Raw genomic sequence first — 23,976 nt, 5'->3', positions numbered from 1 at the left:
GGGTGTGTCCCGCAGTCCCAGTCAGCGGGAGGTATGTCCTGGATTCAACTCATCTTCAATAGTGAATGAAGCCTGAGAGGACAGCTCCTGCTTCACCACTGTGCTCCCCATGTACTCCAGCCCCAGGGGCTGCAGGCATGATGTGGTGTCACCACTCACATCCTGCCTGCAGATCCCAGGAAAAGAGACTGCAGGCTGCGCAGCAGGGGATTGAGGAGAGGTAGGTATCAGTGTTTTTTATGTTGAACCTTGTGTACAAATTGAGGGGGGAAATGAAACTAGGAGAAAATGAAGGGGGCACATTAAACTGGGGGCATATGAAGGGGGGACATTAAACTGGGGGCAGATTAAGGGGGGACATTAAACTAGGGGCAGATGAAGGGAGGCATTAAACTGTGACAGATGAAGTGGGAACATTAAATTGGTGGCAGATCAAGGGGGTACATTAAACTGGTGGCAGATGAAGAGGAGATATTAAACTGGTGGCAGATCAAGGGAGGAACATTAGACTGGTAGCAGATGAAGGGGGGACATTATACTGGTGTCAGCTGAAGAGGGAGCACGAAGCTGGTGGAAGATGGAGGGGACGACCTTAAAGTGGGGGAGATTAAGAAAGACATTAAACTGAGGACAACTGGAGGAGAAAATTAAACTATGGGGGTCACTGGATGGAGACTGGTGACAACATGTCTGCCTCTAGTTGTCCCCAGGTTAATGTCATCGTCTAGCTACTCCTACGGTAAAATGTCCTCTTCCAGCAACCACAGTTTAATGTCTCCCTCTAGTTACAAAGTGAACCAGCCACACAAAATATATGAATAAAAATTAACTTTTATTAAGTGCTCCTAAAAAGGTGTAGCAACATATATACATACAAAATATATAAACAAACATAAAACAAAATCATATAGGGGTAGACAATGCTACAAATACCAACTTGTCAGCCATGGAATGTACACTGGATGGCAACACTAATATCATAGTACAAAGGGCTCAACCATAGCTAAAACTGAAAGTGTCCAATAATAAAGTGTTGTAAATGAAAACAACAAATAATCAGTGTAATAACCCACAGATAGCTATGAGACTGCCCACATAGGATGATCCAAGATTAGCCTCCATACATACCAACAGTAAAGGGACCCGACGCGCGTTTCACCTGTACTTGACCATTGATAATACACACAGTGATGTCACAGTACAGGGATAATACACACAGTGACGTCACAGTACAGGGATAATACACACAGTGATGTCACAGTACAGGGATAAGACACACAGTGATGTCACAGTAGAGGATAATACACACAGTGATATCACAGTACAGGGATAATGCACACAGTGATATCACAGTACAGGGATAATACACACAGTGATGTCACAGTACAGGGATAATACACACAGTGATGTCACAGTACAGGGATAATACACACAGTGATGTCACAGTACAGGGATAATACACACAGTGATGTCACAGTACAGGGATAATAAATGCAGTGATGTCACAGTACAGGGATAATGCACACAGTGACGTCACAGTACAGGGATAATACACACAGTGATATCACAGTACAGGGATAATGCACACAGTGATATCACAGTACAGGGATAATACACACAGTGACGTCACAGTACAGGGATAATACACACAGTGATATCACAGTACAGGGATAATACACACAGTGATGTCACAGTACAGGGATAATACACACAGTGATGTCACAGTATAGGGATAATACACACAGAGATGTCACAGAACTAGGATAATTACAGTACAGGGATAACATACATAAAGATGTCACAGTACAGGGATAATATACACGAGATGACTTACTAATGGGCGAACTAGATCATGACTTACTTCCTCCAGAGGTTTTAGATGCTGTACTTGCTTCCCCCAGGACTACTGGTGACAAACCACAGATTTTTGGGTTGGTTCCGACGCTGGGTCACATGATCAGAACCAGCACCCAGCTTCCGAGTTACTTCCGAGTTACTCTTCTTCTCTTGACTTTACTATTATAATGATGTATTCATCCAGCCCCCCTCCTCCTCCATAGTACAGATATATAGTAGTGAACATGAGAGAGGAGGAAGGAGATGGAGTGACTTGGGAGCCAGGTGCGATTTCTGAATACATGACCCTGGACTGCAGCTTGCGGTACACCCACCGGGACTAGCTGTATATGCCCACATGACTTTTTAAAATCTTATCATTTTTGTTTTTGCCATCAGAAATGTAACTCGCAAATGATAAAGTGCAACACTACATGTAGTAGCATCTAGTTGGGAGCCCTAAATTGACTTGACAGGTTCTCTTTAAGATTTCTATTTAATTTTCAGGTGAAATCTTGTTGATGCCATATTATTTGTAAATGCGTTTTGTTGCTTGAGCTCAGTGTCATTCTTTTCTCCTTTGACAGAAGTGATAAAGCGGGTGATGTACAGACGGGAGATCTGGAGTAGAAGAACTGAACACTCATCGTCATTAAAAGGTAAGGAAGAACATTTCATGGGATTACATGGTATACCATAAATTACATAACAATGAATATCAATACATGTGAAGTAACTGACACTTAGATGGTGGTGAATAAGATGTGGCAATGGCCTCCATTAAAGGGCATCTACCACCTCCCCAAGCATATTCAGCTATCCCTGCTGTGTTACACAGCACATTACAATGACAACACCATGTCTTTGTTATGTCTGTCACTTTTGTAGATTTGGAGATAAACAGCTTTGAAGTGTTATGCAAATGAGGCAGCTTGGTGCACTGTGGGTGGGCCTTCAGCTCCCTGGAGCAGTGCTGTTGTAGCTTAAGAAGGATGGGTGATGGCATAACATAGGATTATATGACATCACCCATCCTTCATGAGCTGCAAGAGCATTGCTCCAGGGAGCTGAAGAGCCGCCCACAGTGCACCAAGCTGCCTCATTTGCATAACACTTCAAAGCTATTTTTCTACAAATCTACAGAAGTGACATACATAACAGAGGTGGGTTGTATCATTGTAATTTGCTCTGCAATGTGATGGTGACAGTTGAATATGCATGGGGGAGATGGTAGACTCTCTTTAAAGGTAAAATTAAAGGGGTTGTCCAGTATAACTGGTTTTATTTTTGCAAGGAGGCCTGGAGGAGGTGAAAAAAAACAAACAAAACAACCCATATTCACCTGTTCCCGGTGCTCCCAGGTCTTGTTTTGGGGAAAGTTCTTGCCTCAGTGACCTAAGGAAAGGAAACAGGACATCACAGTTTCTTTCCTAAGGCTGCTGATTGGCCTCAGAAGTCACATGTGGTGGAAGCTTCCACCACAACAAGACCCCTGAGTGACAGGACGGGACCACCGGGAGACAACGGACCCCTGGGACAGATGAGTATGGGTTGTTTTCCTTTTCACCTTCCCCAGCCTCTTTCAAAAATACAGGTATCTTGGACAACCCCGATAAACTTCAAAACTTTAAACCAGACATATAGCTTAGCCCTAAGCTCGAGCCTCTATACCACACCCAATTTAAATGAGTGACTAACCCCTTTCTTTTCTTTTTTTTTTCAACTGTGATTTTTATTAAATTTTTTCAAAAAAAGAGAACAAATAACCATATACTAGAATCAACCACTAGAACAACAAAAAAACAGTCAAAGCAAGCAACAATGCAATTAAACCACTGCTACGGTAGGGCAAAAAGTCAAAAATAATTGGCAGAAACAACGGAGAGAGACAAGGAGACACAGGACTAGAGACAGGAGACAAGGAGGAAAGGGAGGGGGGATGGGAGGGATCCGAGACCACGTATAGAACAGTACGCATCCCAAGGTGCGACTAACCCCTTTCTAATAAAGCTGTAACATGAAACATACACATGCACTAGGGAAGGTAGACAGGTGTCTTCCATCCTTTAATATCTTCCTACTTTACCTAAGGAAAGGGTTAAAGAGATCTCAGTAATCCCATAGGTCACCTTCCTGAAGGTTCAGCCCCCTATTATATTGATATACAAGATGAATTGACTCCTGCTCTTATTTTTTATCTGGTGAAGCGTATCTTCTGTAGAAGCAGCCATCTGCAAGGGATCCTACAAGACGTAGGAGGACATATTTGAGTGTGTCTTCTAAAGGGGTTCTCCAGTGAGGGTTCAATACTTACTTCCCTAGGGTACTATTGCATACAAACTTCAGTTTTTGGGCTGGTTACAATCACTCACGGGTTCAAAACTAGCATCTGGCCCCAAGTCACTTTTGGGGTATTTGAATATAATTTTTTTTTTTTATTATTTTAATTCACCCCATCCTGGGTTTTCCAATGATTCTACAAAAACCCTTTCACTTATGAGAAAATCAGAGTAAACCCCTGCATGCAAACTTGACGTTGATGTTGTCCTCGGTCATTTTCAGACCCCTAACCCCAGTGCTGACCACTATGCAAAATAAGAACTTGAACTATGTGTTAAAATTAGCTGTAGTCCCCTAGAAATGAATGGAGCAGCAGCGGCACATCTGAGTGTCTGCCATGCCGTTTGGATGGTGGTCTAGGTACAGTTACTCCACAGATTGGTGGTGGTGGTCCCAATGGTCGGACGCCTAGTGATCTGCATCTTGGTGACAACTGCTTTTTAACGTATAATTATTATTATTAGTTCTGCTTTGTATCTAAAGCTAAGTTGACACTTTCCGCCTAAATCTCAAGTTGTGTGAACTCTGTCCCTCTCTCATGCAAAGTGTATTGTCTTCTACGCTCTTCATAAGATTACAGAAGATTTCTTTCTATCGGGAACAGTACATGCCCGCATTATTTCATCGTCTGTACATTGACACCTGTGTATTGATACGTCCTCCAGTCTATTTACTCAGGTGCAGGCCCCTGTATCCAGCTTCCGGCAGGCTTTAGTAATATGACCATCTGAAGAGTTACTGATTCCAGTGGCGGTTGTGACTTGGCATTGAATAGGTGTTTGAGTAACACTTCTCAGGAATCACATCCCTTTGTGCAATAATAATAACCAGCTACATGTTTCTGTAAATTGTGTAGACCGTGTGAAATTTTAGCCACTTACTAAGAGTATTAGAGCTGCTTGGCTTTCTTGGTTTGGGGGTTAGACTACCATATACATTTCATAATATGTGCTCTGTCTAGTTTGTAAAACCTCCCCAGAGAAGACCCATTCTTGTGAGAAGACCCGGTCCCTTCCAGGCTGACTTTTTTCTATGAACCATTTCCTCCCCATTATACTCTATGAGCAGACCACCCTATTTTCACCATTTCCACCTTATTTCCACCATTTCCACCCTATTTCAACCATTGACCAGACATTGGGCTCACTTGCATTGTAAACATGGGTCTGCAGCACCGCACCTCTATAATGGAGCATGCAAGAGCAGCAGACTTGCAATGAATATCAGGGAAGAGAAACTGCCGGCATTGTGCCGTCTCTCCAGCAGGTCTATGAGGTTACTATGCCAAACCACTAACTCCGCATAATCCGGCACCCTGGATCGAGCTTGTCTAATTCGCAAAAAAGCCATTGTTAAAGTAAATATGTAACAAACTGTGCACATAAATAATGATCAAATCTTAATAATTGTATAATAATATAATTAATAATAATTATTAATCATTTTGAAAACGGGGTCGGTTACTTCTTTCCAACTCCACCCAGAACTGGACCCATCCCCAATGTTACAGCTTTTCTAGCAACGTCAAGTGTCATATAAGGAGGAGGGGGGAGAGAGGCTATCAGAAAAAGGAAGGATACAACCTATATCACAATACAATGATCATTCCATGTGATTGATAAATAAGGGCTAGTTCACATAGGGTTTTTTGGGCCGGATTTTGACACGGAATCTGCATCAGAGTCCAGCTCAAAAAACCGCCTCCCATTGAAATCAATAGGAGCCGGTCATTTGCTTTTCCCGTGAGTGGTTTGTTCCCACTCGCGGAAAAAAGAAGCAACATGCCCTTTCTTCAGGCGGATTCCGTGGCTGATTCAGTTACATACAACCTCCTTGTGACACCTCCCTCCCGACTAGGTTCATTCATTTGGGCCTAATCTGGAGCGGAATACCGCGACTGGACGCTGGTGCACTGCACTGGCACTCATGCGCGGCTAGCTGTTTTTTGGACCAGAATCTGAGGCAACCTCCACGCCAAATTCCGGTCCAAAAAACTCACGTGTACACTAACCCTTAGGGACCCTACAGACTGCCACTAAGAGATCAAGCGTACATACTAACAAGTCTCATTTTGTCAGGATCCAGGCCTTGAAAAGGATGGAATTTTTGTAAACTTCTGAGTCCTTCCTCCTCAGTTCTAGGAGTGAGACTTATATCAGTAACCAACAATATGGAACAAAGACCTACTAGGCATAACAATGAAACCACCTGACTACCCGCCTGATAAATGGAGATAGCATTTTTCTTAAATAAGATTTTTTTATCTTCATTTATGAAAAGTTGTTTGCTATTATATTTGGAGGTAGGCATTAATCCTTCTTCCCATAGTGCATCCTGGTGCTGTCCTCCCCCGGATAAGTAGTGCCATCCACATCGTGTAAAAGACAAGACCAGGCCACCTTCTTCGTTTCCTCCATGATCCAGTTTTGGTGCTCTCATGCCCATTGTCAGTACGGGTACTCTGAGCAGTCTTCAGCTACACGGACCATACGCAGCAAGCTGTGATGCCCTGTATATTCTAATACCTTTCTATCATAGCCTGTAAAAGGGCTCACTTAGCTATGGCCACCCATGCCATTGTCTCCAGTTCAAGATTTTGATGTTTTGGAGATGCTTTGACTTTATCACCATCACAATGTCAAATTCACCGTGTCCCACACATTAACATTACCCACACAGAAATATTGGCTGCAACCTATACATATCACCACTAGGTGTAGCTATTGCATTTCAGGCTGTGGTCACTTGCTGGAGCTCTCTGTGTCATGAAGCTTTGATATCACATACACTGTGAGATGGAGAAGATACAGGTTAAGCCTGAGATCACCTCCGCAATGACAGACAACAACAGATCCCAAAGGATCCCATTGATTATAAGTCACCCCATTGGGTGTCCATTGCTGGACAAAAAAGTTGGACTTGCAGGACTTTTTTGTCAAGGATTTCTGATGAATTCTGACACTGCTGTGAACATACCCTAACATATAGGACAACTAATTGTAGCAAAGTATTTTTATGTCTAATATTTTTGCACTTCTGTTTATTTTACAACAGCACTGGTTAAGACTTAGGGCGGGTTCACATCTGCGCCCAGTCTCCGCTTTGCGGGTTTCCGTCTTCTGCCCAAGAAACTGGACAGGAGACGGAAACCCGGCAGTCAGTTTTCGAACCCAGTCAAGTGAATGGGTTTGCAAAGTGACTGCCCGGGAGCGTCTTGTGCCTGTCCGCAGTGAAACCGGTTATTTTAACCGGACACAAAGTCGGACATGCAGGACTTTGTGTCCGGTTAAAAAAGCAAAATGTTTCGCCGCAGACAGGCATAAAATGCTCACGGGCGGTCACTTTGCAAACCCATTCAAGTGATTGGGTTTGTAAACTGACTGCCGGGTTTCTGTCCCCTGTCCAATTTCTCGGGTAGAAGACGGAAACCCAGCAGGATTGCCTAAAGTGGACACAGGTGCAGTTGTCCACATATCAGTATTAGATAACTTTTCATCCTATTTCTTCCTTTTCGTTTTCTTCTTCTTCTGTGCAAACACCCTCAGCACCGAGGTTTATCAGCACTTCAGCAGTGTAAGGCTATAAGCCATAGTCTTTTAATGCATATCCAGTACAGATCTGACATACTAGTGCCAAATCGTCCAAAAATTTTCTACACACAGTTACATCCGTACACACCTATACACAGTCACATGTACACACCTACAGTATTGTTCAGAAATAGCAGGCCAACATCATTAGCTGATAAAACAATGTTTTTGGTAGCAGTGATATTTATACATAGCAAATAACTGTAATCAACTTATTCTCAGTAACTGGATCATTCTTTGGAAGCGGCTTGTTCAGCGACGTGTTAAACTGGTAAAGTCATTCATTGTGTGTAATAAGAGTGAGCAATTTTGGGATTATTTATTGTTGGAGGGTGTCACATGTTGGTTATAATGCATTTCCTTCAGAAATACCAGGGAAAATGGGTCTGATGAAAAACGTACTTTGATTAAAAAGTTGATTTTAAGAGGGAAAAACTTATAGAGAAGTGCAGGAAATTCTAGGCGACTCAGCTAAAAGTCAAAAGTGGCAGCAAAAACTTCAAAGATGTGGAACGGAGCGGGGAACTGCTGTTCAATTGGATTGAAGAATAGCCAAAATGGCAGACTCAGGCAATGATCACCTTTAGGTTACTAGTGAGCACAACTACAAGCAGTAGACCATTGTGTGAAGCCAAGTTACCAACAAGAACTCCCTGCAAAGTCGCATTGTTAAATAATGACATATCCAGAATAGTTTAGAATTTGCCAGTCAACTGCATCCTTCAATGGAGTGCCATATGGTGATTGGGGCACCTCCTGCAATCCATAAGACATATATATATGGACAAGGATGGGGGTTTACAGACACCAGGAACTGCTCAGGGGTGGACCAGAGGAGAAATAGAGAGACAATGAAATTTGACCATAGTGGTGCGCTTCTGTCCCCTTCCCCTTCTGTTATTACCTGTGTCATACATTGGATGCCATAAGTCCTTGTGACGTATACCTCTGGTGGAAGGCAGTGTGAACCGAGCCAGAGATTACAGGGTCATGGCCTTCCACCCAATGTTCTGTACTAATTTTTACCAGGCTCTGTAGCATAAAATTTATTTTGGGATAAGTCAAACATACGGAGCTTTCATTTGCAGTTGGTAAATTCGCTGCCAATTTTTGCTCACTGACCTTCACATGTGGATGACCGGCAAACAATCTCAACCACGATAAAATCACAATTATAGTTTGTTTAATCCCGGTGCCAAATAATATGTGATTACAAATTATTAAGACTTGCGGAAAACTATCCTTGTCGTGTACATAACCAGGTTAGGGGTCTTTGGGTAAAGACGAAAAGTTTGCTTAACAAAAACATTTGTAGATAATCTACTGGGAAAATCTGAGGTAAGAGAGAGTGCCGTCACTTTGATAACCTTTGAGATCGCTATAAAGAGAAGCTCTTTGGAGGACTCAACATGGAGGTGCATTACACAAGCATCCCACTGACATTGATGGAAGCTGTGTAATGCTTTATTACCCCTGTGGTGGCGCTGTAGAAAAACTAAACACTTGCCGACTGGTTCCTCCACAAGTTGCAGCTGATCCCTGATGGTTTCCATAGTGAGACTTTCTGTCATCTGCATATTATTAGAGAATCTATCTAAGGGGGCATTCACACGGAGTAACGCCGGGCGTGTATCACAGCCGTACACGCCGGTGTTACGGCAGACTGCCGAACACTTCCCATTCACTTCAATGGGAGCGCTCGTATTTGCTCACTAATGCAATGCATTACAATGTTAATGTATTACAAAATATCGGCATTTGTATGACAGGCTGCATAAATCAGTGGCCTGCCATATTAAAATACCCGACATCCGCCATACTATTATGGTACATGTTAGGAAGAGGTTAAACCACTTAAGGTGAAGGCCCCACTAAAACTAAGTAATTTTTATTGACATTTTAGGTATGTATAGTGCAATTCATACACTTCCAGAAATTATCATTTTTGGAAATGTAGCCAGGTTGGTAGATGTTGGGTACAGCTTATCTAGGAATGTACATAGCGGGTACCACTAATTCACCACCTTATCTCCTTCCTTCACTCATTAAAGCTAAATCATTTGTTTTATGTCCTGCACAAATAAAAAATGTATTATGTTTCGTGTCTTATCAAGATCCGAAGGACAAGGCTGCCCTTCAGCTATATGGTGTCATATTTTAGATGCTGTTTTAGTTTCTTTCAACAATAGCTGTAAATCTTACAGGAACATTAAAGGGACTTTGCCCGTCAAATAGTTTTTGGTACTAAATTGGTTTAACCCATCAGTCTGTGCACAGTAGCTCATGATGCGGCCTATATTTTATACTGAGTTTAGACGTGTAAACACGTTTTACGAAGACTTCTGGTCACGGAAGGAGGGGGAAGTTACCGAGGCCTACAAGGCATTTACTTATTTATTTTAAATGTGGATTCTGAGCCCCATAATGGGATCCCAATGTACATTCTTTTTCTTATCAGTATGTCTTTGTAGTAGGGTAGGAAATCCACACAAACACGGGGAGAACATACAAACTCCTTGCAGATGTTGTCCCTGGTGGGATTTGAAGCCAGGACTCCAGCGCTGCAAGGCTGCAGTGCTAACCACTGAGCCATTGTGTTGCCCCTCTACAAGGCATTTAGTCAAGGTATTTATATAAAGGGGTAGGGTAGCAAGGTGAACCTTTAAAGGGTACTTGAGTTTTCATTAAGAGTTAAAATATGTGCTGTATTTTCCTGGCCAGTCTGCTCCCTCGCTGTATAAACCTCGATATGTGGTGTCCATATGGTTTTACTTTAATAACCCTATTATGGCTGTAGCATATTCTGCAGGAGGTGTTCAGTTATCCGTTATTACTACTACTGCTTGCTTTACCTGTATTTCTGCCAGAAGTAACTGTAATCTACCAAACAAATAGCTAAATCACTATAGAGATCAAAATATTGGAGATCCAGGGACACTGGACTACAAATCCAGCTAAAAAGATCCATAAACTGTCTATAAATAACATCCTATCAGCAATACACATGTGGCTAGTCAGAAGTAGATATAAGTACATAGATTGTTCTTACATGCATTGTAAACTGTGAGAAGCTGCAAACTAATCTCTGTGCAGTTCACAGGCAGGGAAAGCTATATCTAGATATACAGAGGCTGTGAAGATAGACTTCTGGTTTCTAAAGACGGACCATCCCTAGTAACAGGGAGTAAAGAACAAATTAGGAAGAAGAGAGACAGTGGGACAGTTTAACATATTGGAGGACCAAGTGCACCAGTTTCATAAGTGAGCCCCTTATTCCCACCGCTTAGTCACACCTCCCTACTTTCAGAGGACACAAAGAAAGATTACATAGTATACCACAGCAAATTTTATGTGCCCCAAACCCTGCCCATTCTTATTATGTCCCTTTGTGCCCTAAAACAGTTATAGTGCCCTTCACTTTATAGTTTTATACAGTACCAATGCCACCACCATGTAGTATAATGTCTCTTAAGTGGCCTGCCCAAATTATAAAGCCTCCTAAGTGGCCTCAACACAGTATAATGCCCCCTCAGTGGCCCCCACATAGTGTAATGCCCCTTAGTGGACTCATACAATGTAATAACCCTCACATGCCCATCACATAGTCAACAATGGCCCATCATATAGTCACATACTTCCTCAAGATGTAGATAGAGCTGAATATGGACCTACTGCTCAGGACAGCAGGACTGTTCCGAATGGGCCCCGCACAAAGAATGCCGAGTGAAAAGTGCTGCTTTCTCTACGCATGATTCGAGTGGACACTGAGCAGAAACCACACGGACCCCATTATAGTCTATGGGGTCTGTGTGGTTTCTTAGCTAACCACTTATAGTGCATATAGGTTTCCGTTCAGGGGGTTCCCATGTGAGCTCCCCAAACGGAATAGCAAACACAGATGTGAACTGGGCTTGAGCTGTACTACCACATGTAGTACATTGACCAGAGTGGTCGTTATTCTGGAAGAATACTGCCAGTGCTATTTCTTTCTACACTTATACAATAGAAGTAATAATAAGTATTAATAAGAAGTGACTGTGAGAACTTAGCAGCATTGGGCAAATGGACAGGTTGTCTTATAAGATGAGGTGGAGGATGACAGATGGTGATGGGGGTTGTTTCTGTGTTTGACAAGCATAATATATAACCACATTTGTTCCAGTCAACGTAGATTGATGGTCGGAGCAGGTCTTCATGATTTGTGAGTCATATCATTAGTATGCAAACGTAAGGCGCTGCTTCGGCCTCCTGCATCCTAGCTGAGATCCTGTTTGTTAGAATGTCAGCCTACGGTGTCCTGGGATCCATCAGTCAGCAGACCTAACTCTTCAGGGTTATTATTTGCATTCATGCTTGAGGCTTGTTCTTCCATATGTCTTCGATATGCTTTCTAGCCAGAAAGTTAAAAATTGCATCTTCTTCTTCGAACCTTTTTATGTGACATGTTCTGGATCAAATTCCCACGCGTTTTTGCCACTTGTTGGTGAGGACATGACTTGAAGGAGTTTTCCAGGACTTTGTTTTTCATGACTAATCCTTGGCATATGTCACCAATATCAGATCAGTGTGGGTTCAAATTCTGGCGCGTGCCATTCAGACGATCAAAGGGATCACGGCACATTAGTACAGGCACTGGTCTGTATATTGGGGTATATTTATCAATAGAAGTCTGACACTTTTCTGTTTACATTTACGCCAAAATTTAAGGTGGACAGCATTTACGAACAGTGTGTACCAGAAGAGAAGAATCCAACCATCTTAAAATTGAAAAATGAGCTACAGAATGGACGTGGTTTAGAAATGTCTAACTCTACGACACATTTTTCAAACCCGAAAAGAACGAATATCATGTGGATTTTCTTGTGCAAAGTATATCAAGTTTAAAATGGTGTAAACTTATGAATTTACACCAATTTACTTTGTGCGCCGTAAATCCCTGCCATGTGCCACATATTTGTTTCCTCAGTAAGTGAGAGATGATTTGTGTCTGCTTATTTTGTGCCAAAAATTGTAGAATTTTTGATCAGTGTGCCAAATATTTGTTCCTTACAGCCTGCAAGTTAAGTTTTTTTTTGCTACGTGTTTTGTGCCAAATATTTTGTCCACATATTTTGCGCCAGATATTTGTCTCGTAGAAAAGCTCAACACTTACTTGGATGGTATTTGAGTCAGAATTTTTATTACTTCTAGAAACATTCCATATTTATGAAGCTCCGTATGACAGATTCATAAATAGGTCTAAACTACGAACAGGATTTGCGCCTTAAAGAGGACCTTTCATCAGTTGGGGCACATGCAGATTTATGTGACCCAGGTGAAGAGCTATCGCTGCCGGTACCATAGCTCTTCAATGTCAGAAGGGTGTTCCTGACAGTCAGTCAGGAACTCCCTATCTCACAGCAGCACCTATAGCGCTGTACTTTGAAACCGGGGAGGAACGCCCCCTAGTAGTCGTCTATGGATGAGTACTATCAGGAGGGAAGGGAGGCGTTCCTTCCCACTCACACAGTAGGCGCTGCTGTGAAGAAGGGCATTCCTGACTGACTGTCAGGAACGCCCTTCTGACGGTGAAGATACCAGCAACGATAGCTCTCCACTTGGGTCACAGATCGTGAAAGCCGACAGTGCGCTGAATTCAGCGCACAGTCGGCTGTCCGTCGGTATACAAAACCGCATGTGCCCCAACTCATGAAAGGTCCTCTTTAAGTGTGAAGTTCGTCAGTATTGAGAAATCCGCGCATTGGGTAGTGGTTGTCAATGATACGGCATATCTTCCCCACTCAAGTGAATGTAGAAACGTTTCATTGTGGTATTTTCAAGTGCTTCATGTGAGATATGGTATTCCATATTTCAGTAAAGCCCTGTTCATATCACATTGGAATCAATCTATAAATTCTTATAAAATCCTTCTGTAAAATGTATAAATAGCAGTTTAAAAAAAAAAATTGAAAGAAAATTCAACAGGAAAAGCAGTTCTATTTCTGAAATAAAGGGCTCAAAGCACGCATTTGGCAGCATCTTTAAAGAAGTTGTTGGGACTTTATCTGGTACTGATCTTGTCTTGATCCGCTAACATGTGCATGTACATTTGCAATATCCAACCATGGTAAATAGTGGTGTTGTGTATAGAAAAAACAGACCCAGGTATCCCTGTGTCTGACAGTGCCCGGTCTACTGAATATAGGGGATCTGCAGTGCTCCTGTTCCGTCGGGAAGGGGTTAATAGCAGCACTGCAGATACCCAATATTCAGCCAGACTGAATTACAAGTGGGGGGGGGGAACAGTCCTCAAGCTCAGGGAAGGGGCAGACAGACAACCAAAACACCCCCTCCCCTTTCCCAGCACCCAGCAACTACTGCACCCAAAAACTCCGACCATTTTAATTTTTGAAATTTTCCAGTAGCTGCTGAATCCCCCCCCCTCCCCCTCCCCCTCGGCTTATACAGCTTTGCATCCTAGCTCAACCAAGTGTCTATTGACCTGAGCTTAGTGCATCATGGATCAGTATGATACACTAGATTCGGGTCAGTAGATAAGTACTAAAACCCCAATCAGCAAGTTACCTCAAATCGTGCGGATAGTGGGTAACTTGCTGTAGATGAGCAACTCCTTTAAGCGAATCTGGTAGGACGGAACACATGTATGTAAATAGGTTCATCCATTATATAGGATCTTCTGCTGCTCTCACAGTCCATAGCAGATGTCTTCTGACTCTGAATATGGACATTCAGATTACCAACCTATAACATCACTCATGTCAGTGTTGGGTACACCCAGGGGTGAACCTGGGCTTTCTGCCGCCTGAAGTGGCGTTAGAAAGCCCCTCCGCCCCGAGGAGGGGCGGAGCTGAGGGGCGGGGTCACAAGAAAGGGGTGTGGCAGAGCAGAAGGGGCGGGGTCGATCAGAAAGGGGGCGTGTCAGAGCGGAGCGCGCAGTGTTCGCAGGCAGGGAGAGGACCTGCTCTCTGCCTGAGTGTGAGGGGCAGCTGCTGGAGCAGCGCTGCGTCCAGCAGGGCTGCCCCAATACACCGCTCGCTTCCTGTGTCGGGTTGCAGACACGGTGACGCTAAGCCAGTCCAGGACAGCTTGTCCTGGACTGGCTTAGGTCAGCAAAAATGCCGCCCTCCCCCAGGGCCCCGGCATATTGCCGCCTGAAGCGGTCGCTTCAGGTCGCCTCATGGGAGGTGCGGCGCTGGGTACATTGTATATCCAAATGCTGTCCTTTACACTTGCTGATAGTGGTTGTAATTTGTGGGCAGTATTGAAGTGTGTGCAGCCCGATGACGTCACTGGTGACTTCCATGTATTCTCAGGCCACTTCTCGTCCTAGCCCATAACATTAAATTTTGAGGTGAGATAATTTGCTTTTTGACTGATTCTCCTAAAGGACCAAAATAGTAGAATCGCCCAGGTCCCCTTATTCCACACAGGATCTTATAAATTTAAGTGACTGGTGCCGTCTCCTGCCAACTTCACATCTCAGGCTAAGAAACCTGCACTTTTCCCCAGTAGCATCAAAATGGTTCTATTTTTCCTGGCTCGTAAATGTTGAAGCTGGCTTCTTGATTTGAAGGAAATTTTCAGGGTTTGCCAATAGAAATAGGCAAGTATTACTTATTTTACGCTTTTTAAAGCGCTGAATAGATGCCTTTACCTTTGGGTTTTAATACAAGTATTTTCATTTTTTGTGTTTATTTCTCCTGTGAGGGCCTTAAATAGAACTCAGCTGAAGGATGTGTAACTCAGTTGTTCGGAGAGAAGGATTGTATAATAATCATGGCTGGAGTATCCAGATGAAAGCATGCAAATGGAAGAAAATGGGATTCCCAAACTATTACACAAAATATTCTATTGTATTGTATTGCTGTTTTTGTATTTTATTTTGTGCCGTAATGATTTATGTGGTTCTACTGAAGCTTGAAGATGACATACCTTTGTGCAGTATATTTTTTATGTAGATTGTGAGCCCCATATAGGGCTCACAATGTACATTTTCCCTATCAGTATGTCTTTAATGTATGGAATAAATCCACGCAAACACAGGGAGAACATACAAACTCCTTGCAGATTTTTTTTTTTTTTTTTTTTTTTTTAAATGTAGATTGTGAGTCCCCCATAGAGCTCACAATGTACATTTTTCCCTATCAGTATGTTTTTGAAATTTGGGATGGAAACATACAAACTCCTTGCAGATGGTTTTATGCCCTTGGCGGGATTTGAACACCAGGACTCCAGCGCTGCAAGGCTGCAGTGCTAACCACTGAGCCACCGAGTGGCCCCCTCTCCTTGCAGATTTTGTCCTTGGCAGGATTCAAATCCAGGACACCAGCGCTGCAAGGCTGCAGTGCTAACCACTGAGTCACCATGTTGCCCCCCACCTTGTGCAGTGTCTTCTGTTCATAATGTTCCTTTCCGATATAGTGTTTGGTCAGTGGTATTGCTAACTTTGACCAGAAAATTACCTGTTTCTTTTTTAAACCAATTTTTTAAGAATCTTTGTTGATTTTTTTAATATATTTTTAAATTTTCCATATCACTATATTAAACAAAAAAAATTAAGCAGGGCCGTGGCGATGGAGTTATGGAGTCAAAAAGCTTCCGGCATCAAAATAAAATGATCAAGTATTTCTATTTATTTTATACATTTGACATAAATGTCAGCCATTAATACATTCCCGACATCCGCCATACTATTACGGTTGTGTCATATTACATCGTATTATGATGTTGTGTCTTTAAGTATGGCGGCCAATAAGGAGCTGCGCTAGCCAGTCTGCAATAGAAGTATAAGGATTTTACTATACATTACAATGAGGTAGCACTGCAATATATGTTATTAGTAATCAGAAATCCCTGGGTTTCAAATAAAAGTTAAAAAAAAAGTGAAAAATAGTAACATTTTTGTTTAACTCACCCACGTTTCCCTCGATCAGATATAAATTAATTAATTAATTAATTAATTAATTAATTAATTAATAAAGTTGAGCACACATAAATGTCTGAAAACCCCTGGTCTATTATTCGCCATACAGAGAAAAGAAAATCAAAAGAGGGTTTTTTTTGCTGTTTCGCTATATCATAAACATTTTAATAAAAAGGGTTAAAAAACAATAGGCATTCCCCAGAATGGTATAAATAAAAAGTACATCTACCCCCTCCAAAAAAAAAAGCTTTATATAGCCATGTGACAAGACATGTTGTCTTGGCTGCACAATGAAAACCGTAAAAACGAAACCCATAAGAAAGTCGCATGAATGCAGTTTTTCTCTAATTACAGCCCATTCTGAATATGTTTTGCAAAAATGAAGCTCTCACACAGCTCTGCGAACGGAAAAATAAAAATAAGTTCTGCCTTTTGGAAAGCTTTGAGTGAAAAATGAAAACGGAAAAATGGCTACAAAGTTGTGCAGAGCAAGAATAGAAGAATCAGAGCGGCCTACCATTTACACAGACCTGAAACAAAGTACTAATGTCTGTCATTTTCACTCTGGCTACTAAGCCTAATAATAGACTGCTACTTGCCAATTCTGTTGGGGTTTTCCTTGCAGCAGTCACCTCTTTTGCATCACAAGACAAGTCTGAGTGTATTACAATAAAGAATGACCCCTCTGTAGATAACATATTGACAGATCATTGCATCTCTTTTTGGCAATACATGATGTCACAGCTTATGTCCTCCCACCGAGAATATCTAGAAAGCTCTCCCATAGACCTCAATAACTTCAGTCCAGACTATTCTGCCTTTGGCCATGAACTTACTGTTAACAGGGCAGAGGAAAAGCCCAGACAAAATGGCAGGATATGCTTTAAAATACCAGAGAGAAGCTTAAAAATAATAATAATAATAATAATAATAAATTTTATTTCTATAGCGCCAACATATTCCGCAGCGCTGTACAATATGTAGGGTTCAAATACAGACAGATACATAACAAAGAACGTAATTTCACACAATGGGACTGAGGGCCCTGCTCGCAAGAGCTTACAATCTATGAGCTTACAGACAATTGGTCCCTTTGCGACACATATTATGTTTAATATAACATATTCTAATGGACTCGACTACCCGGGGTATCCCTTAGTGACACTGGCTCTTCAGTGCTGTGCCTGTGCTTTTAGCTATGCTACCTTGTTATAGTTTGATCTACTGTCTTTGTTATGTAGGCTTTTTTTCTTTTTGTATGCTCCCGAAAAATTTTAATAAAACAAATACAGTCCTATGAAAAAGTTTGGGCACCCCTATTTATCTTAATCATTTTTAGTTATAAATATTTTGGTGTTTGCAGCAGCCATTTCAGTTTGATATATCTAATAACTGATGGACACAGTAATATTTCAGGATTGAAATGAGGTTTATTGTACTAACAGAAAATGTGCAATATGCATTAAACCAAAATTTGACCGGTGCAAAAGTATGAGCACCTCAACAGAAAAGTGACATTAATATTTAGTACATCCTCCTTTTGCAAAGATAACAGCCTCTAGTCGCTTCCTGTAGCTTTTAATCAGTTCCTGGATCCTGGATAAAGGTATTTTGGACAAACAATTCAAGTTCAGTTAAGTTAGATGGTCGCCGAGCATGGACAGCCCGCTTCAAATCATCCCACAGATGTTCAATGATATTCAGGTCTGGGGACTGGGATGGCCATTCCAGAACATTGTAATTGTTCCTCTGCATGAATGCCTGAGGATTTGGAGCGGTGTTTTGGATCATTGTCTTGCTGAAATATCCATCCCCGGCGTAACTTCAACTTCGTCACTGATTCTTGAACATTATTCTCAAGAATCTGCTGATACTGAGTCGAATCCATGCGACTCTCAACTTTAACAAGATTCCCGGTGCCGGCATTGGCCACACAGCCCCAAAGCATGATGGAACCTCCACCAAATTTTACAGTGGGTAGCAAGTGTTTTTCTTGGAATGCTGTTTCTTTTTGGACGCCATGCATAACGCCTTTTTTTATAACCAAACAACTCAATCTTTGTTTCCAAAATGAAGCTGGCTTGTCCTAATGTGCTTTTGCATACCTCAGGTGACTCTGTTTGTGGCGTACGTGCAGAAACGGCTTCTTTCTCATTACTCTCCCATACAGCTTCTCCTTGTGCAAAGTGCGCTGTATAGTTGACCGATGCACAGTGACACCATCTGCAGCAAGATGATGCTGCAGCTCTTTGGAGGTGGTCTGTGGATTGTCCTTGACTGTTCTCACCATTCTTCTTCTCTGCCTTTCTGATATTTTTCTTGGCCTGCCACTTCTGGGCTTAACAAGAACTGTCCCTGTGGTCTTCCATTTCCTTACTATGTTCCTCACAGTGGAAACTGACAGGTTAAATCTCTGAGACAACGTTTTGTATCCTTCCCCTGAACAACTATGTTGAACAATCTTTGTTTTCAGATCATTTGAGAGCGGGCTGTCCATGTTCGGCGACCATCAAACTTAACTGAACTTGAATTGTTTTGTAGAAAGAAATGGTCCAAAATACCTTCATCCAGGATCCAGGAACTGATTAAAAGCTACAGGAAGCAACTAGAGGCTGTTATCTTTGCAAAAGGAGGATGTACTAAATATTAATGTCACTTTTCTGTTGAGGTGCCCATACTTTTGCACCGGTCAAATTTTGGTTTAATGCATATTGCACATTTTCTGTTAGTACAATAAACCTCATTTCAATCCTGAAATATTACTGTGTCCATCAGTTATTAGATATATCAAACTGAAATGGCTGTTGCAAACACCAAAATATTTAGAACTAAAAATGATTAAGATTAATAGGGGTGCCCAAACTTTTTCATAGGACTGTATTTGGAAGAAAAAAAACAACGGTACTTGTTAAGTATCTGGAGCAAGGTATGAACATTGCCGCAGGTCTGATGTTATACCCCCAAGACCCTGCTGTAAGGACACATTCATAAGGTAGATTTAAAAAATTTTTTTAATACGTTTTCATTTTATTTTCCACAAATATTTCACATCTTCACATAGAAAAACCTGTGCCATATGAACAATGACTTAAATTCCCATTCAATGCAATGGGATGCAGTGCACGTACAGTTTCCGCATGGATTTCATCCTGGAGTACACTCCAAAAGCCACTTTGATAGTCCGCAGCGTGACTATAACTAGGGTGGCACTAAATTCACTAGACCAGTATCCGTCTAGTACAAGGCAGTAGGACACAGCGAGAGATGGAGCCAGACACTGGACCAAAATCAATATCAGAAGTGGCAGAGACAGGAGAAGTGGTCGGAAACAGAACCTAGTGTTAATATGGACGCCAAAACCTAAATTAGAACACAAACCACCGCAGGACGGAGGCACTAAAGAGTGCTGACACACCACACCCTCTGGTAAGGATTAATGGTTTACTGGCTCTGACAATATCGAGCATCGCCCACTGCTATGGAGCCCAAATGACGGTGCGGAAGCGACTACGTGCTGAGCTGTTGTGAAGCAAACCTAATATAATCATTTACCAAAAGTATCTGCCCAAATTTACAGAAATTCTGGTGCCTTAGTACTGGAACCAACCTTGTGGAGTTTGTACAATATCATGGAAAATATTCCCACATCCCAAAACTGGTACCGTAGCTTTATTCGCCTGTATCCATTGGATTTTAAGTCATGAAAAACCGTTCTTTGCTGCCTACAAAGTGTTAAAGTGGTTTAGAGGATTTACAAAACAATTTGCCACGAACAGTGAGTGAGATTAGAAAAACAAAAAATTTACGGTATACTCCCTTGCTACTGTGATTTCTACGAGAAGCAATGACGTCACATCCATCATCGAAAGTCAACAAGCCCTTAAAGGGGTTGTCCAGTTATGGATACTTATTCCTTATCCACAGGACAGGGGATAAATGTTTGATCACTGTGGTCCCGATTGATGGGTCTCTTAGTGATCAGAAGGATAGGAAAGTGAAAGTCCCCCTAATGCTTGGTTCACATCTACGTTGGTATTCCATTTGGGGGAGTGCGCATGGGGACGCCCCGAACAGAATACCAAACGCAATTGCAGGTGCTATGCAGTAAAAGCACACGGACCCCATAACTATAATGTGCTTGTCGCGCGCTGCCCACACGAATCATGTGGACAGGAAAGTAAATTGTTAACTACTTTCCTGTCCGCATGATCCCTGACGGCAAGCACATGGACCCCATTATAGTCTTTGGGGTCCATGTGCTTTCACTGGCACACCGCTTGCAGTTGCGTTCGGTATTCCATTCGGGGGATCCTCATGCGGACTCTCCTGGACGGAATACCAACGCAGATGTGAACAAGGCCTAAGACCTTGTGAATGGAGCGCCAGTGTGCTTGTGTGACGTGTACTACATATACTTTTATTTCAGTTTTGGTTCTCCTGATCACTGGGGGACACGACAATTGGACCCCCCCCCCCAGAGATTGGACACTTATTGCCTGTTCTGTGAATAGAAGAAAAGTGCCTATAGTGGGACAACCCCTTTAAGAACACACAGATATTTTTTTTTTATATTATCACTTTTTCCACTCTGTTTTCCAAAAGACATACGTTTTCTACTTTTCTGTTCATAAAGGGCTTATTTTTTGTGGGACAAATTCTACTTTGCATTGTCACCTTTTAATATTCCATAGAATGTACTGGGTAGCTGGAAGAAAATCAGAATTGGTTGGAATTGGTAGAAAATTACAATTGTGTCATTTTTGTATTGACGTCATACATACATATTTCAGTATATTGAAGGATTTGTGTACTAAACATTTACTAATGACAGACCTGGGAGCCTTCAGTAGGCTCTCGGCAGTCATACCAACAGATCCCCATTTCGGCGGGCTGTGATGCCATCCAGATTGGCGCTGCACTGTTTATGTGCCTTGGCTGCAATTGACTAAGGCATCTAAAGGGTTAACAGCAGCAATTGGCGCCGTCACCTGTTAGGTGTCTTTGGGTTTCTGAGCCCTCTCCATACATACTCCACCACATCATGGCATAATAATGTATTGTGAGTTGCAAAGGAGCTTCAATGTAGAGTAGATGAATATACTGTAGTTATTATTATTACTTTTAGTTTTATCCCAATCCCTGTACTTGGCCAATTTGTTGTAAATTTTGCAAAATGAATCATGTAAGGGCTCGTTCACATCTGCGTCCAGGTGTCCGTTCTGCAGGTTTCCATTTCCTGCATAAAACAGAGCAGGAGACGGAAACCTGCAGGAGTCTTTCTCACCCATTCATTTGAATGGGTGAGAAAGATGTCCGGCCATGAGCGTTTTGCGCTCTCTGCCGCAAAACCGGGTTTTTAAATCCGGACACAGAGTCGGACATGCAGTACTCTGTGTCCGGATTAAAAAATCCGGTTTCGCGGCGGAGAGCATAAAACGCTCACTGTTGCTCACGGCCGGACCCAGTCTGTGCTTTCCGTCTTCTGGCATACAGAAGACGGAAAGCACAGAACGGAGAGTAGAACGCAGGTGTGAACCTAGCGTAAGATAGAATCTCACATTGCCTGTCTACCGGTTTTGTCAACCAGTGACAATGAATAACCAATGGTGTTTTGTGTTTGAGTAGCTCCTTATTGTCCCTTTACTGGGGACATGTCCAATCGTTTGTTCCCATAGACTTGCTCTCCCCATTGATTCTAAATTGCATACCTTGGTTATCTCTGGGTGAAGAGCTGGCTAATCACAATTCCTCTATCGCCAACTACAGGAAGAATCTAGTATTACATACCGACCATTCAAATCAATAGCACTCCATTTATACACTACAGGACCTTGTGGTCTCCCATAAGGTCTTTTACTCACATCGAGGTGAATAGGGCGTGGATTGTATGTGTGCATTAATGGAATGGATCCCCATTATAATGTATATTAATAATTCATCCAATTTCCGTTTTTGGTTGCAGTTTCCCACCTCTAAGGCTCTTGAACAATACAGTCTGGTCTGGTTTTTCTCTTAGAAACACTTTAGTAGTATCAAGTAGACTCTGATATTAATTCTGTTTACAAGTTTTACTTCTCATTTTGTAGTAGGGAAACCCTCTGGGTTGGGATCTGGCACAGTCAAAACCTTAGTACGTAAGATCATTTGTCTGCCCGGCTTCCATCACACCTTTCACAGACATCTCAAGTACACTGTGTTTTAAGATATTTTATCATATGGATTAAAAAAAATTAAAGGATTATGCAACAAAAGAAACCTAACCCTTCCGCGCTGATGACAAAATCTGAATAAAACAGCAAACCCAGAGCGAAACCTTATCCAGCCACCAGCCATGGTTCTGTTGTGCTACTTTCTGGAGAGCTGTCCCTTATTATTCTTCTTATTCAGCCATCAGCTTTATGAATTTCCATCTTCTCACTTGCAGACTTGCCATAAAACACAAGTTATTGTACAGAACCTTGGAAGTGGTTTATTAAACACAAGGCGTCTTTTTGCTTTCTTAGTATCGGTTTAGTTCTCCCAGCCAGAAATGAGATCTTAAAGAGACGCTAAACCTCAAATGGATTGAGAAGATAAAGCACTTATCCATATGTTCAATTTAGTTAATAAAAAGTCAATAAACAAAGCGAGCAAATAGAAATTATATCCCTTTGATTCCCTATCTTCTTTAAGTGCTTACAAGTTACCAGGGCTTAAAGGGGTTTTCCAGCTCATATATTGATGACCTATCCAAAGGATTGGTGGGGGAAGGGGGGTCCAACACTCAGGACCCCATGGATTGGTGGCGGAGGTCCAACACTCAGGACCCTATCGATCAGTTGTTTGAGAGACCTCAGTATTTGGGTGAGTGTTATGTCTTAAGCCCAGGACCATAAATTGTATAGAAGCTCGGCTTCAAATATCTGACCAGCGGGAGTTCCGAATCATGAAATCCCCTTTAAAGTATATACCATTTGAGGTTTTCCAACCAATGTAATATCTGAGATGAAGAGATGCCCCTTCTATCTGGGTGTTAGAGCGATCATTGTGCATGGGTCCTATTCTAATAAATGGGATATATGCACAATACTACCACTTCGTTGTCCTAATGTCAAACATGGGTGGAAGAGCTGCAGTGGTTGGAATATGCTTGTGGTATCAGGAGAAGGAGAGGGCAGTAAATTGATGGCTGATCATCCGTAAAAAACAAAAAGATTGGGCATGGAAATTCAACACGTTCAATCGTTCGTTTCCCTGTAAACATCTGTCGAGGGAGAGTCAGAAGGCCACCATACCCAAAGATAATTG

At 42.1% G+C, this 23,976-nt stretch overlaps 1 protein-coding gene across 3 annotated transcripts in view; it reads left to right on the top strand.

Annotated features, from left to right (window-relative positions):
- MIPOL1 (mirror-image polydactyly 1) overlaps window positions 1-23,976 on the top strand; it is a 287,947-nt gene that overhangs the window by 2,429 nt on the left and 261,542 nt on the right. For all 3 annotated transcript variants that reach the window (XM_075282901.1, XM_075282899.1, XM_075282900.1), the window contains exon 2: window positions 2,424-2,495. The gene's annotated coding sequence lies outside the window, so the exon portion shown is untranslated. The remainder of the gene's footprint in view (window positions 1-2,423; window positions 2,496-23,976) is intronic.

This window comes from Leptodactylus fuscus, chromosome 7 (assembly GCF_031893055.1).
Source record: "Leptodactylus fuscus isolate aLepFus1 chromosome 7, aLepFus1.hap2, whole genome shotgun sequence".
In the NCBI taxonomy this organism is placed as follows: Eukaryota; Metazoa; Chordata; class Amphibia; order Anura; family Leptodactylidae; genus Leptodactylus; species Leptodactylus fuscus.
This window is presented reverse-complemented; position numbering and strand designations above follow the sequence as displayed.